General features: G+C 28.0%; 1 protein-coding gene across 4 annotated transcripts in view; it reads left to right on the top strand.

Annotated features, from left to right (window-relative positions):
- LOC100574895 (calmodulin-binding transcription activator 1) overlaps window positions 1-16,762 on the top strand; it is a 118,744-nt gene that overhangs the window by 22,924 nt on the left and 79,058 nt on the right. The window lies entirely within an intron of this gene.

Genomic DNA, 16,762 nt, shown 5'->3' with positions numbered 1-16,762 from the left:
TACAATTTAAAACACCAACTTAGAAATAATTTGTATAATTATATGAAAATAAAATTAATTCAGAAAAATATCTTGAATAAATTGTATGTAGATAACCTATTATAGTGCTCATCTGTTTAGTGTATAATATATTTTAGGTTAATACTATATTTTTATCGAAAACTTATTTTTATATAATAAATATATAAGCTAAAATAAGTAATATTACTATATTCATTTATAATTATGTGTACATATAATTGTGTAATACAAATTTAAATATAAAACAATTGATAACAATAAAAAATGGTTAGGTACACTTACATGTTATATACATTTTTTAAACATAATCAAAAGCTATTTTAAGTACCTATCTTTATTTTGATTAAAATTCTTCTTTACTCCGCTTGTGGGATACTAACTAATTACTGTACACGTAATAAACATAATTTATTTATATTTGTTAATTACCATGCTTAGGGGATTTTCAAAACATTCTCTTAAACAAAATATTTAAACCCAAGCAATTTTTTTTGCACGTTCTACGAACAATGAACATGAAACAAAAAACTCATAAAGGAGTATAGTTTATATGAGTATACTTAATAAACAGTAAACACAAAAACAAAATAAATTATTCGTTTATTTTTAACTTAACAACCAGATTTGATTAAAGTTTAAAAAACATAATTTGTCTTGTAACATTAGTTTTAATAATAAGTTAGTCAATCACATTTGTATAATTATTTTAATGAACAAATAAGATCGTTTAAATTTATATACTCAGCCTAAAGGCTAAAAGTATGATATTTAAACTTTTGTACTGTTCTTATTTTTTTTTCGTTTAAGATAATTCGTATTATTATTTTATTATTAATTTTTGTGTTCGTCATTCTAAAAAGTAAATTAAATATTTATAGTTCTAGTGAAGATAATATTATATATCATATTGTGTATAATATTTAATATTATAATCGAATTTACAAAAGTTTTAATAAGTAAAATAAAATTCCGTCTACAATTAGTTATCATTAAGGCATCATGGAATAATGTTAAAGTTGTTTTGCAAGTTTGGAAAATTTATTTTAACCATACCTTATACTATACTAATAATTCTGCATATTGTGTTAGAAGCTTATCGATGGTTAGATGTTTATAAACATTAAACAATTATTTAAAACCTATAATTGGGTAGTCACCTTGGAATATTTACCTACTTAAAACCGACCGTTAATTTGTTGTCAATACAGAGAATGTATTCAGGAAATTCAGCGCTGCTACACAGATATGATAAGTTTTTTTTGTATAGGTTTACTGTAAAGTTTTAAAATAACAGAGTAAAAAAAAAACAACTAGGTACTTCTTAATTTTTTTAATAAATTATATATAATTGAATAATTAATTAAAATGGTATATTGTACCTTACGTATAAATATGTTTGGTGGTAGGTATTGCAGTGTGCAGGAGTGTATAGGGGGGTGAAGACTCCTGCTGGTCTATATAAAATCAGCTCTTATAAACTTTTGCAACAATCACCGAACTTCGGCGCAACTTACACCACTGATATGTATTATAACATAAACCAATACTTTCCATTCTATCTAACACAACAACTTATAATAAATTAGTGCGATTAAAAAAAAAAAAAAAAACGAATCGGCAGATTGTAAATTATGTCTAATACCCGTACACCCGTTGTTAAACCAATACGACGTTTTTCCGGTAACAAAAATCGATAACCTATATCAGATTTCAGGATACTCTGCTGGGTACATATATACACTTCCCGCGGATATGTATTATATTTCTAACTCCGCCACTTACAATCTTGATATCACGATTGTCACGTTCAAATATATTATACACACTTAGTTCGAGTTCCAGCAGGAGTGTATAATATAGCGGCGCCATATTCAATCCCGCACTCGATTTTCATACAATATATTTCCATAGACACGCTATATTTTATTTGATCTGCAGTTCTGCGTAAGGTGTATGAAATGTTTAATGTGATTTGCCGGTTTGCGAAGAAATTCATGGCGGTATTCGTTTTATTCGTCTGAGTAGATAGTTTTTCCAACCATATAGGTTATTCACTCGGATATCTTCGTACCAATATAGTGTAATCTACCTACGCACGGTCGGCAGCTTATCGGAAAGCTCAGAAGTTTAGTGAGACGGTACGATAAATGATTCGTGGGTTGTATAACTTGTACCTAGGTAAATGCGTCACTCGCGTCACTAACGAAGCGCCATTATTCGCTATGGCCATAGATTAGATTATAATACTTGTGTAATTGAACGTATAAATGGCATGTGCTCAAATAGTATATGTAATATTTAACGCAATTGGTAAGGAAAAGAAAACCTGAACTATAACCATACACTGATAATTCTCCATATTATTATCACTCATTTGGATTAACTCATTTTAATATGAAAATGGCGTATAGATAATATATTAATAAATAGTAATATTATAATAGAAATGACTTTTAGTATAGGTACCTACTCGTATTCTAGAATAATACACATTGGCCATTATCGACTTTGGTTCACTTTGATACTGACGGATGGAAAAACGTATTGTTTAATATTACGTCGATTGTCTGATGCGTTTCACAATAACTATTAATAAAATAACAAATATATTCGCAGTTCATGGTAGTATGGTGCCATAGATTCAATATCTATGATGGTACAAACAAATAAACTATCCTATTACAAAACGTCAATTACTTAATTAAAATTTTTATTTCACTATAATATGTAGTATGTATACCTACCTACAAATCCGATGAAAATTTGCACATATTTTTTTTTACTATTATTTTATTACGTTAATTCAAGTTTAGGGCTGTCAGACATGATATTGATGTAGACGAGTATAATACATTTTTTTCCAAACACAAACGACACAATAAGATATAAAATTGTATAATTATTACTATTATATTTAACAGCGTATTAACAGTCATATTTGATATTATTATGTGTATAATATATATCTAGTGCTATTATATTTCGAGCATAATAGTTCCTAATATGACGAGGACGTAATTATGATATTAAGTAGAAAATACCTATTACAATTATTAGCATGCGCATATTATATAGTCTATATACGAACGTCATTAATTGTTAAAAGGCACGTAAATATAATACACATCTTACAGTACGGCCTAAGACCGTGTTTATGCCATAGAAGCATAGGCATTATAATATTATATTTTTATTGTTAAAATACTAAAAGATCATAATTGGCGACATTTTTAACAGGACCACCCGACCAGATACGCGAGTACCTATTATAACGGATCACACGAGTTAATTACTAAAAAAATAACATTTTAAAATACAACATTACATATTATTGTATGTACCACCTACCTGTACGATGGCTCATAGTTATCTGCGATTATTTATTGCGTAATTTTGGTGTATAATAATAATAATATTATGTAGATGTGTTAGCTGCACTATACGCGTTGTACGCACACCACCACTATTTATCGCCATCTCCGCATTTACCTTTGGTGAAATTTATGAAAATTGAGCACTAAACCACTATACATACATGGTTGCTTTCAAATTTATAATTAAGTTATGATTAAATTATAATAATAAAAAAAAACCAAGTGGAGAAAAAAATAAAGAGTGACACACTATCCTTGCTTAAGATTCGATTTTGGTTTATCATAATAATATAGATCACATATTAATAGAATATTATACTTAAAGACTTTATAAATCTAAATGATTTATTAAAAACAATTTAAATATTATGTATTATTTTTATTTCTATGCCTAACCCATAGCTATATTAAAATAAATTCTAAACACAATGGTTACTATCCAATGGCCTCTGCTGCCAAAGTTGTAGACGATCAATAGTAATAAATAAAAAAAAACCACAAATACATTGCTACATACTTCTCAAGAGAAACATTATTGATTTTCCAATACGAGATACTAAAATAAATGCAAACATTTACATGGCAGAGATAAACATTTAAAATTGAATCACAAAACGTAAGGTGCAACTCCATCTTTCAGTATTGTAAGCCTCAGTACCTTACCATAATGATGCTATTAATGTAAACTACGAGTTAAATTCGGTTAGGTAGGTACTCACATCATCTACTTCAATTTGGCATATAATAAAAAAAATATCATAATAATATGCGTCGTATTTTAAATTTTTAAGTAGGTAATAATTAATTATGGTATTTTAAAAAACAAAATTTCCGTTTATGAAAGTTGTGTATACATACGTCGTTAATTCAATTTTATTCGTATAGTTTATGGACGTAATTAATTAAAAAAAACTGGTAATTCGAAAAAAAAAATCCATTGTATTAATAAATTACTATATAATACGTTTTTGGTTTAACAAGTTAAAATATGCTTGATTCGGGTCCAGAATATTTAAAATATTATAATATTCAGCTTAGGTACCATTAACAATTATGTAAAATCAATTGTGTACAATTTTAATTTTTACTCAGTCGTTTTATTGTTTGCTGTTGGCAAATTGTATATTTTTAAATTATCATAACATTATAAACATAATATACCTATTACTTATCATCAATTTAAAAAAAAATCTTATGAAATAGTTTTATAGTTAATTTTATAAAACTTAGATGTTGGCTTAAAATAATATAATAATGTGTATCCCTACATTTTGAATAATACATCATGGAACTCTTTTATACATTAACAATTCAAATATCAAAGCTAATTGTTTGCTATTTTTAGAATTTAATCTATTTTTATAATAGTTAAGTTAATTATAAATATCGTAACACTTTTTCACATTTATCCATTTAGTATACAAATTTAATTAAATATCGTTATATTTTCTTTTTATTCTTTTTTTGTAAGCCTATTTGTGAATACATTTTAATCTGACGTCAAACAAATATAAAAATGTATTAATTATCTTCAATCAACATGCAATTTTAGAATTAAAGCTGAATATAAAGACATTAACATGTGTATTGTGTTTGTCATAATAATTTAATTGCATTTATACTCTCATATCTGACATTTTCCATTGTAACTGCAACATAAGCATTTACAAAGAAAATATATCTTTATATTTAGTACTATAAATTAAAAATTTTTTTCGCAATTTCAAAAACATAATAATTAGGTTTATAACTGTTTTCCAGTACATCAAAACGTTATCATGAATTGTTAGTAGGTACTTACCTAGGTCAAGAAATGCATTTCAAAAGGTCAATAAAAATTAATAATCAATATAATATAAGAATTTGCATTATTTTATTAATTCATCATTGACCTTTCTCATACTTGCTTATATAAGCATGCTATAATTTCTGAATTCATCCTGTCCGTAAAATGATTTTAAACCACTCCTTATGATTTCTGGGAGTCGGGCCCACCCTGTACCCAAACGTTTTTATTTAATACTACTTCTGTTAGATATCTAACCGTACAAAAACGTTTTTCTCTATTGTTTTCCTGATTATTTGTCATAATACTGAATAATTATAAATCACTTACAATGAGCAAAATATAAAATATACGAATAATCGTAAGTCGTAAATACTAAATGCGGTTGGTACCACCCCAATCGATAAACTTAATTAAAAACCGACATAAAAAGGTAGATCTATATAATATTTCATACGTTTTATACTTTATCTGTTACCTATCTATATAAGAAATGTGTTGGCCGTTGGACAGTATTGTACATTATTATACTTGCTGTGAAATACGGCCGGCCGTGGTAATTTGCTAAGTGCCTAAAGAATACAACTTTGGATAGTTCTTAATTTAATGCACCACCACATAGCTGATCGACGAAATCCGATAAATCCCATACTGCTATATTATAATTATACGCATTATATCTATAAATAAAGGTTTTCTGGACGGTACAAATAATTTACACGTTCTCGTGTTTTATTCGATAAGGAAAAATAATCTAGCTTTATTCGGTAAGCTCGATGTGTTAATTTATTTATGGCGCTAAATTATGTAGATGTTCAAACGCCGATATCATTCAACAGTCTCCTAGCGAATGGTTCACAAGAATAATGTTGTTGTTTGACAGACGGGCATCGGTTAATAGGATCACGAATAGACTCGCACGCGTATATTTATATATTTTAAAGTGTGCGACGAGTGTATTATGTGCGTTTTGTATTGGTGTCCATGGCTAGACACGACCCTATTTAAAGGGATAACGAAATTATATTGGGTCACGAGGTTACGACCATTGAATCGTTTACGCGTATATGGCGAATGTGGCAAAGTCGCGTGTGAGCATAATACATGTACATTGTACATATTATATTATTATGTGTGTGTGTGTGTGTGTTGTGTGTATAATAATAATATATTGTATGAAAATCTCTCTCACACTAGACACGCTGAAGTAGAAATGGTGTGTGAACGTTACTCTACGATTTACATACACACAATCTCACATTATAATCCTATCTACTGCCACCCCCCTCCGACCACAATCAATACTAGTCAAAGAGTTGGTACAGAATACTCGCCGGAGCCCATCTCATGCACTATTTTATCCCTTGACTGCCGCCCATATAATATTATATATACCTAATACAGTAATACCCCAGACTGCCCGTTGTCCGTTTTTTCCACTCTTTTCAGTAGATCCCGTGCAAACTACAACGATTATTATGCTTATCTTTTATATACCGTTTTATCGAAACGGTATATTTTGTAGGCACTTATGGTGTCACTCACTGTCCAAACTATCTTAATTTATCTCACGAAACGAATAGAACTCCTAGTAAATCAATGCAAATCGTAAAACTTGTCAATATCAGTATAATCTTATCATACTCATTGCACGCGAAGTGTGTCCGGCGTAACTGGAAACACTCGATATGTCAGTGTAGAATTTTTCGATCTGATTCAAATGATCTTTTTGTCCATCTATATAATAGGAATACATAAAGAATACAATGTACTATATTGTTTATGATATTGGTTTTTTTTATGTACATAGGTACCTACACAAGTTTCACGCTTGCACACAGGAACAATTAGTGGGGGACCTGCCTGACCCAACCAAAAAACGACCGATTAATAAAAGTAATATATTATGTCACACGTTGCGCACACAAATAATATCTAACATTCAAAATTATATTACGTACCAACATCATTAACATAAAAGTGCCATTTTAGAAATCGGTTTAATGACTAAAATTCACGAAAAAATATAAAATAAAAATAATAATTGGCGATGAAAATGGGTAGTTACAATTTAAAAAAGGAGTTGTTTTATTGGTGTGCGATGCTTAAGTAAAAAATAAACCTATATTATAAACAACTAAATTCTTTAGTACTTTAAAGATAAAAAAAAAAAGATTAAACAATAGAGTTGTGTAACGTTGAGATATTGAAGTTTTCAGTTATTGAGATTTGTGGACACATAGTATATCAGAATAAAAAAAAATAAACATAAAAACTATATGTGTGTAGGTACGACAAATTGTATTTTAAAAACTTTCCGCACTCGAGAAAAAGTTTATAAGTTAATAAAAATATTAAAAAAAAAAAAAACGTAAGGAAACAAAATAAAAACTATAAATTATGTATTCAGAAATCACATTAAGTTATAGTTATTTGTCAATATAATTAATATTGATTTTTATTCTGATAAAAATATAAAAAAAGTAGTAATCGTTACATGTATTTTTGATTCTTCACTATATATATTTTCTACATGACGTGTTTAATCATTCAACTAAATATCATAATATTCTACTTGTACTTCTTAATATTATGGCATGGATATTTTTCAATAAAAAAACATATATATTTTTTAATTCAAGGAACCCTTGTACATATATAATAATAGAATTGATTAGGTATTTACAATCAAAATGGTATATAATGGTGTGGACAAAAAAAAATTGTAATATTAATTCTAAGCTATTCCAAAATATCTTTATTTTATATATCCTCAAAAACGAGCTCTAATCACTGTTTCTTTAGAAATTTAATTTTTTTTTAAATATTTTTTTCTCACACGATTTATTATGAATGAATTCATGCCCAATATTTTTCTGTTTTTAAGTTGGTCTGTCTAATAATATTCTTAAATACCTTTTCTTGTTTACTGTTCTTCTTCTTATTATTATTATTATTTAAGCTACGTATATTTATGACTTAAAACACATTAAAGTACCCTTAAAAATGCACTAAAAAATTATCTTCTTAAAAGTATACATTCGTTAAAATAATACTCTTGCTCAAAAGTTCTGATATAACATAAAATGGTAAATTAAAATGTGTTTATATTAAAACAAAGCTATAGTAAATAAAAAATATTTATATTTTACGAAAAATATTAAATAATGAACTAAATAAGAACATATTTTTACTTAAGTTCATAAAAATAGATTTAAGTTATTGTAAAAAACCCATCAACCCAATAACCTATGACTTACACCATTTAAATTATTATTATTTTTAAAGTACTTATCATGTTTTTAATATTATCCTAGGCACTTCAATTTGATGACTCTAAACTTTATAACTTGGTGTATGTATAGAGGTAATATTTAGTTTGATAGAATTCATAATTTGATGGTATGAGACTTATTGTTTAAGTTAAGTTTATAATAATTTATAATGATTACAAAACTATTCTATGCATCACGAACGGAGCGAGACGAATTTTCAACATTATTGATCCTGTATAATATATATTTGGACCGCTTTTAATTTTACAATCCATTAAACTTAATTGTTTTCATAAAACTACATTTTCTCAACTTACACTTTCTTCTTAAGGTAAAATAAACAATCGTCGTTGTTTCAAATAGATAGGAAAGCTGAAAGATATAAAAAAAAAAAAGTGTGCAGTTAGGAAAGTCGGAAAAATATTGCGTGTTTATTTTGGGTTTTAAGAAAAGTGTATGAAATTTGTTTAGTATATTTACGAATTAAAAAACATTATTTAAAAAATTAAATTTGATTTGATACTTATTATGTTATTTTATGCTTATTAAAAACAATCATTCAGTTTAAAATGAATTAAGCATTTTTATCATTTATCGGTATAGGTATTCTAAATGCAAAATAATTCAACATGATATGCTTTAAATTTATTTTACCTGCTAATTCTCCTACCTTTATTATGTGCTTTGAAATACGTATTGAAAACTTTATTTTTTATAACTAATCAATAGTCAGCAAAAAGGGATTTATAATTTTGATAATTTCAAGCTGACCTATATAGTATATTTTTCTCGAGGGAAGAGAATAAAATTTACATTTTTTTAAAACATTTATTATTTAGGCTTTTTATCTAACATGTTTTATAAAAAAAAATAACTAATATTTTTAAACTAGGTTTACTATAGGCTTACTTTAGTTACAAAACAAGAGCTAATGGTTTTCATTTACGAAACACATATTATGAAAATCACTGAGAAATTTCAAAATTACTCCTATCAACTGTCAACAAAATCATTTGGTAAATTATAATTATTATTTATCAATCAATATTAGTTATGCCTATGTTGAACATTATTTATTTATTTTATAACAGCACAGGTCTAAGCCCAATTAATTAAGAATATGTAATAAAAAAGAAGTGAACTATCTAGCTTATAGGTTATTGTTTATAAAAAGTTTAAATTAGCAAACTTATCTTCGATCTGAAATAGAAGATAGACTTAAAGCTTTTTGGACAGGAGAATAGGAGAGCAGCCAAAATTATAACCATTGTGAAGTTTTTTAGCTTTAAATATAATTAGTATAGCATATAAGTTATAACTGGTTACGATAGGAATGATAAATCATTAAATACACAACATATGAGTACGCAGTGTGTTTGGTGTCTCGAACAGTATATTTTAAGAAGCTGTGATTTAAAGGAAATAATATTAGTTTCGGTGTTAGTTATCCTCAACATTTATTTTACTAAAATTAAGTTCATTTATTAGTAACTCAACTAAAAGTTTAATTCAATTGAGTTAAGATAAGTTCAGAAGAAACGTAACCAAAATCCGATTATTGAACTCAGAGATGTATTCTAGATTCAGGCAATATTTCCACGAGGCTATTTTTTTTTTTGCCACCTCCCAATTTCCCATAAAAAATAAATATTTTCCTATTTTACACATGTTATAACTTATAGTACTACAATTTATAATAAAACAAAGGAGGCTGATTTAAGACAGACAATTAATACTTTTAATACATATTACTGTTACAGTATACGTAACTATTGAAAATTATGTATTTCTTCGCTATATTTTATATTAAATTTAGGAACTCCTTTTAACATTTATTATTTAACAATTTAAATTATATTTGTTCACTAGTTCTAAAGTGACTAAACTCATTCATAACATAATTATATTTTAATTATTTGATGGTGTAGACTCTACAGAGAGTAAACTTAAGATGGATCGGTCCACGGGGATTAGAAAAATCTAGTGGCCTAACTATTTTTTTATAGACATTAAACTAAGTTCTAATTTGTGAAGCTGCCTTAAACAACCTAATCCATTTAACTTTTAAAAAATAAATAGTGACTCAACAAGTTCAATTAATCTCTGTATATCATTAAAGATTAGGTGAAATCGAGGTAGGATTTGGGATACTGGCCCATTGAAAGATCAACAAACCCCTAAAAAAACTATCCTGAACTAACAATATGAGTGAAAAAAATATGGATTTATTTATATAATAAAATTATATTTTTATATTTCTTTCAAATTTTTTATTTGTTTTTGTTAGTTAACCTATTAATTTTGATATAAACGGGGAACTATTTTTTCAGACATAACATAAACTATAAAATTATGTTATGTGGAGTTATGATGTATAGACTGAAAACTTAATGGAACTTAACTGTGATAAGAACAACATCTGTGTTGGTTGTTGATAAGTAAGAATGTGAATTTGTTAGCATATTGTATAAGATATGGCTTTTATATATATTAACTTTCAATAGAAAGTTTGAATCATTTAACAATAAATTAAATTTTGAAACTTCTATTTTAAATATTACTGACAGCGTTATGATTTAAATCCATTTTTAATTTTAATGCCATTTGAAAATTAAATATGTACATTTTAGGGGTTTTTAAATATATTTTTTCACGTTTGAGTTACAAAAGTCAGTGAAATAGCGAAAAGGGCTGAGGGGTCTGCAGAAATTATTGAGAAATAATAGTGAAATTAACTGCGTATGACAACTTGGCCATGTGAAGATAACTGATAAGTAGTTGAACATTTGAAATGACAAGAAATCACAACCACTCAGTTTTGATTGATGCGTATAAAAGTACAATATAGGTAGTTACTATAGTTGTAGAAAGTATTGTGGGTTTATTGAAAGACCCTATGATAGGTTATATCAATTTTTGTTCTAACAGTTGACAGCTTCCTAAACTGGGTAAACATAATTAGTTTTAACTTTTATCACATTTTTATATTTCACGATATCTATGAAAACCTTGGTCCTGTATCAGACACTATGCATATTTGTTCAATTCTCTATGTTATTGTAATAACTTAGTAAAAGTACATTCTTACCTCGTAAACGCGCTGCAAATGTTGCAATACTGTTGACATTAAATCCACGTTTTGTTGATCTATTTAAATATAAATGTAATAATATTGTTCGTGTAAATAGCATAGCAATTTAAAATCACATTGAAGCCGTTATGAGTTGAAATGTTTCTACCATTTCTAGTTTATTTTATGAGTAATAAAACCATATAACAATATCAAAGTAAATACAACGATTCAAATACAATTTGTTAATATAGTCCAAAAAAATAATACGCACATATTAATTGTACCTGTTCTGTGGTATTTACAATTATTAAATTATATAAATATTACCTGTAAAGAGTAGTATATATACCTGCGTAGCAGGTTTATATTTTTCCATTAAAGTATTTGTCACAATAATAAAATCCATAGACAATACGAGGTTAATATAGGGTACCTGTAAAAAACAATAATTTTAATTTAATATTTGGTGTATGATGTCTCATTACATACATTTGAATCCATTATTTATAATAATTGATTCTCGAAAAATGATTCTAAGCAAATATTTCGTCCTCCTATAACGGTTTTAGATTATGAGTGGAGCGATAATTGTATTGGTTTTACAATGATGTGTGTTTTTTTTATTATATATTTAAAATGTTTTATTTTTGTGTCATCACCTTTTGAGGCAGTAAAAATGTTTCGATTTTAAACTTCAGTATTTTATTCAATGGAAGAATCAATCTAGTCGGTGCATTGGGAAAGTCGACATTTAAAATTTCCAGTATAGTTTTCAAAGCTCCGGGAAAACAAAAAAAAAAAAAAAAAGGAAAACGGAGATTTTTACACAAAATCAGTTTTTGACAACAATTTTTTTTTTTGGTTTTTAATGTAAGTAACCCAAAGAAATTACCGTAGATAACCTGCCAAAATATTTTGACTTCTTTTGAATTGTTTACGGACATTTTCACTTTTCAGTTTCCAATTTTTTTAGTTTTATTTTCTATAAATTTCAATACAATTTTATTCGTTGGATCAAAAAGCTTGATCCTAATACATATTGTTACGATGACAGTTTGAGTAATATTAAAAATACATAGTCATAATTTTTTTTATACGCATTTAAAGTTCAAATGTTAACAAAATACTTAAATATCACGAGCGATGAATGTATTAGTTGTACAATGATGTGTGTGTTTTTTTTTTCAAACATATATAAACTTAATTTGTTTCAAAATACAAATACGTTTAGCATCCCTCGCTCCTTTTGCCGTAATATGATTATACCACCGCTGTGAATACATACCTACCACATCATAACGGCTGTGGAAGTCTATATCTAAGATTTTACAATTCAATAAGCGATTTATTATAAGTTTTTCTACAATCAACAAATAAAAAGTTTACCGGAAAGTCAAACTAATTTTTTATAAGCGTTTGAAGCTTAAATTTTTCGACAATGGATTTTGCAGCTGCAGCTGTAAATTAACGAATTTTCGTCGAACGACATTCTTATTTTTTGTAATTCAGTAAAGAATAACCGTAGATACTTGACATTTATACCAAATATTTATTATATAATTTTCCATACATGATAACATTTTCAAAATATTTTGACTTGTTTTGAGCTATAATTTATAGACATTTTCAATGATACATTTTTGTAATTGTCAAAAAAATAAAAATGTATATTATAATATTATAATATTATAATATTATCATAGGCGTCTTAAGTCAAATAAATAACGAATGATTAAATTACAATTCGTTTACTCGGGAAGTTAATGTTTTCCATATTATACTTTGCTGCTTTGAATAATTGGTAATTTTATCGATATTAAAAAAAAAACTTCAATTTCGTGTTACCTTAACTCACCGCAAGTTAAAATTGGCGGAATCGACGGGTTAACTATATTAGCTGCTGCTCTTTGTGCCGGAATTGATGAAATCCCGTACGTACCTACGCATTAAATATAAATATACAAATACCCACCTATAATATAATAGGTACACGCCGGTGCGTGACGTCTAGTTATAAAACGTCCGGAAGGTACCTATTATAATATACTCACTCCGTCAGCGGCGGCCCTATACCGTTTAACTCGCGCGTATATAACATTATTATCGCCGCCCCGTAGACGGGTAAATGGCGGTGAAATATTGTTCTCCGGTTTGTCGAGTTAGAGTGTGTTATTATTATCGGATGGTGGGAGGGGGGGGAAACCAAAAAACAAAAAAAAACAAATTAAGTAACAACCATATAACAAAATAATATGATAAAATTGTCGCCGACTCTCCGGGCGTTTATGCGTTGTAGTAGTTATAGTAAAAATAAATGTATAATGTAAAATCGTCTTTCTCGTATACAACACCTATGCGAAACACTCAAGTCCGTGGCACTTGGAATTTCACTATTAGATAGTAGCTAGTGACTTTCCTCGCAGCTCTATATTATTATATTATGTCTACGAACGCGGCCTTCGGTAGTAGTACCGTGACCCTAACGAGCATCAATTTGCTATGAGAAACCACCATCAAATTTGATAATCAGAGTACTTTTTCTGACAGTAAAAGACGTGTCTTCAGACCCAAAAATAAAGAAAATAAACTTATAAACTTATAAATTAACATTTACATTTTTTTTAAAAACGATAATATTGTATACTTAGAAATTAACTTTTCAAGCCTTCGTTTGCATAAAAAAAAAAATAATTTCTCATTATTTTAATGTCTTGAAAAAGTTCTGTGACTCCCCAACTCAGACGTATACCTTGCGGGTCTCGGCCTAAAAACGCCATTTTCAGTCGTATCTTATCGGGTGCGTTCGAGTGTTTGTCGCACATTGAAAATCCCCAGACTACGTTATAGCTGGTACTACCGTAATACGCATTATATAAATAATTCATGGGCACCTATATATATTTTTAGTTATGATTGAAGTGTAAGTGACGCGTCAATTGGTGTGGTTAGGCCTAATAAATAATTGAGTGTCGGATTTAATGTCACTGAAAATGCAGCGTAACCAATAATCGCGTCATAGGCGATTGGCCTTTGTATAATACACTCATCGCGCGGCCGAGGAGATCTCTCCACAAATGCAATCAGTATTATATTATTATCGTCCTGCATGGAAAGTTACGACTTATGAGTCCTTAACGTAGGTACTATAATATTATATTGGAGACACGTCTGGAAATATTTCAAGTCGCGTCGTCGTCGGAAACTACGCGTCTCATACTCGTTCAGTTATTATTATTATAATTTGTTACGTCCGGCGCCCGAGTACCGATACATAATAATATTACGTTATTATAATATTGTCCTTTTACGCGGAAACAATAATTTATAATTATTGTCGTTTTACTCGCGCATGTCTGTCGAATTCAAAACTCTACATTTTCTCTGTCTCTCTGTCTCTCTGTCTCTCTCTCTCTCTCTCTCCGGTGTGGCGTTGTATATAATATTATGTACATATATGACTCTCAAGTAAATCTCGAAAAATTACGTGAGACGATAACAGCACATTATTATATATATTTATGTACATATTATATATTATAATATCACATGTGAAACATTTTATGTGGTTAACCGCTTTGTTTGAGGATACAATAACGGAACAAGGAAGCTATTATTAATGGTTTGACAATGATTGTGTGTTGTATTTTATTTTGAAATTTGCTTAACATGTAGGTACAGCAATATATTGATCCATGAATACATTGCAGCGTCACAATTTATTGAAAATTATTGGAAAACGATGGTACTTTGAGATGTTACAGTCGTTTATTTCTGTTAAATTATATAATAGTAAGTGGGGTAAGTACCTAACTGGGGTAAGTGCGTTTTCCAGTATTATGGTGGGAAAAACAAATTCTATAACTCATATCAATAGTGAAAATTAATCTACAATATAGTGGGAGTTTAAATATCTAGTTTGCAACACTGTACGTTTATTCGTTTGCGTGCTATCAGAGTTGATATCAACAATAATTGCTATATCACTCACGTTTTGAAAAGTAGACTTGTATCAATTTTTTTTTTTCTAAACTATTTGAACAAATACAGCTTTGTAAACGTAGTATTATAGCCAAAATTATTTAGTTTAAGGCACTTACCTCACGTTTAATAAATAACAGTGGTACATATTAGTATTTAAACAGTCCGTTTTGCACTTACCCCTTGTCAAGGGGCAAGTGCGACATTTTTTTTTTTTTTTTCAATCGTAAAAATATTTTTAAGATATTTCATATAATGTTGACAGTGTACTTAGATAGACCACTTCCATATCAGTACATTGCAATAATCATCATATTTTTAAGTTAATTATTTCAAGAGAAATTAACAGATCAAGTTGAACTATTCAAAATTCCGTCGCAGTTACCCCACTTCACCTAATTTTATAAATCATGTTTAATTTTACTTTTAAAATTTCCTATCCCCCCCCCCTAATTTAATTCCTAAAAACTGGAAATTGTTGTTCCTAATATTTCCGAATTTGACAAAATACTACGAAAATAATACTTTGATGCTTGGTACAAACGACTTAAGTCAAAAATGACTAGATATCATGAGAAGCAATTGAAAGTTTGAACATTTTTGTCAAATTGTGAGTGAATTAATGAGTTGCTTTATGTGGTTATATTATATGATGCTTGTGTGACTAATTGTATCTGTAAGGTATTCAATGGAATTTACTTAAAATTTAAGGTTTTTTTATGTTTAAGACAATAATATCTGACTTCTACCTAAACTTAATACTTTCAGATCACACTATTACCGCTTGGTGTTATTACTTGTCATAAAAACTTATAAATATTACAATACTAAATCCAACAACATTATAAAAAAATAAAAATATATACACATACAACTATAAATAACCTTCACCTTCACTTTCACCTTCAAGAAAAAAAAAAATGATTTTACTTTTATCCAAAATAATGTTAACAAATTATAACTTAATAGTATCAATAAAACAAAAAGGTGGGTAAGTGGATGTCACTCTGCTGTACAGTAGGTTACAAGTGGGTCACTGTATAATGGATAGTATTAAATTTGAATTCAATGATATAATATCACTGTATAAGAAAAACGATTCTGAGCGGAGACGGTTTGTCAGTCTAGGTATTAGACATACCTATTATATAGGTATACTTACCTATAGTATCTATACTTATCTATAATATCAATAATAAATTCCAAATTAATCATATCACAATATCTATTAGGTAACGCGTTATACATCAACAAC

This window comes from Acyrthosiphon pisum, chromosome X (genome assembly GCF_005508785.2).
Source record: "Acyrthosiphon pisum isolate AL4f chromosome X, pea_aphid_22Mar2018_4r6ur, whole genome shotgun sequence".
NCBI lineage: Eukaryota > Metazoa > Arthropoda > Insecta > Hemiptera > Aphididae > Acyrthosiphon > Acyrthosiphon pisum.
The sequence above is the reverse complement of the archived record's forward strand: the minus strand, read 5'-3'. Positions and strand labels throughout refer to the sequence as shown.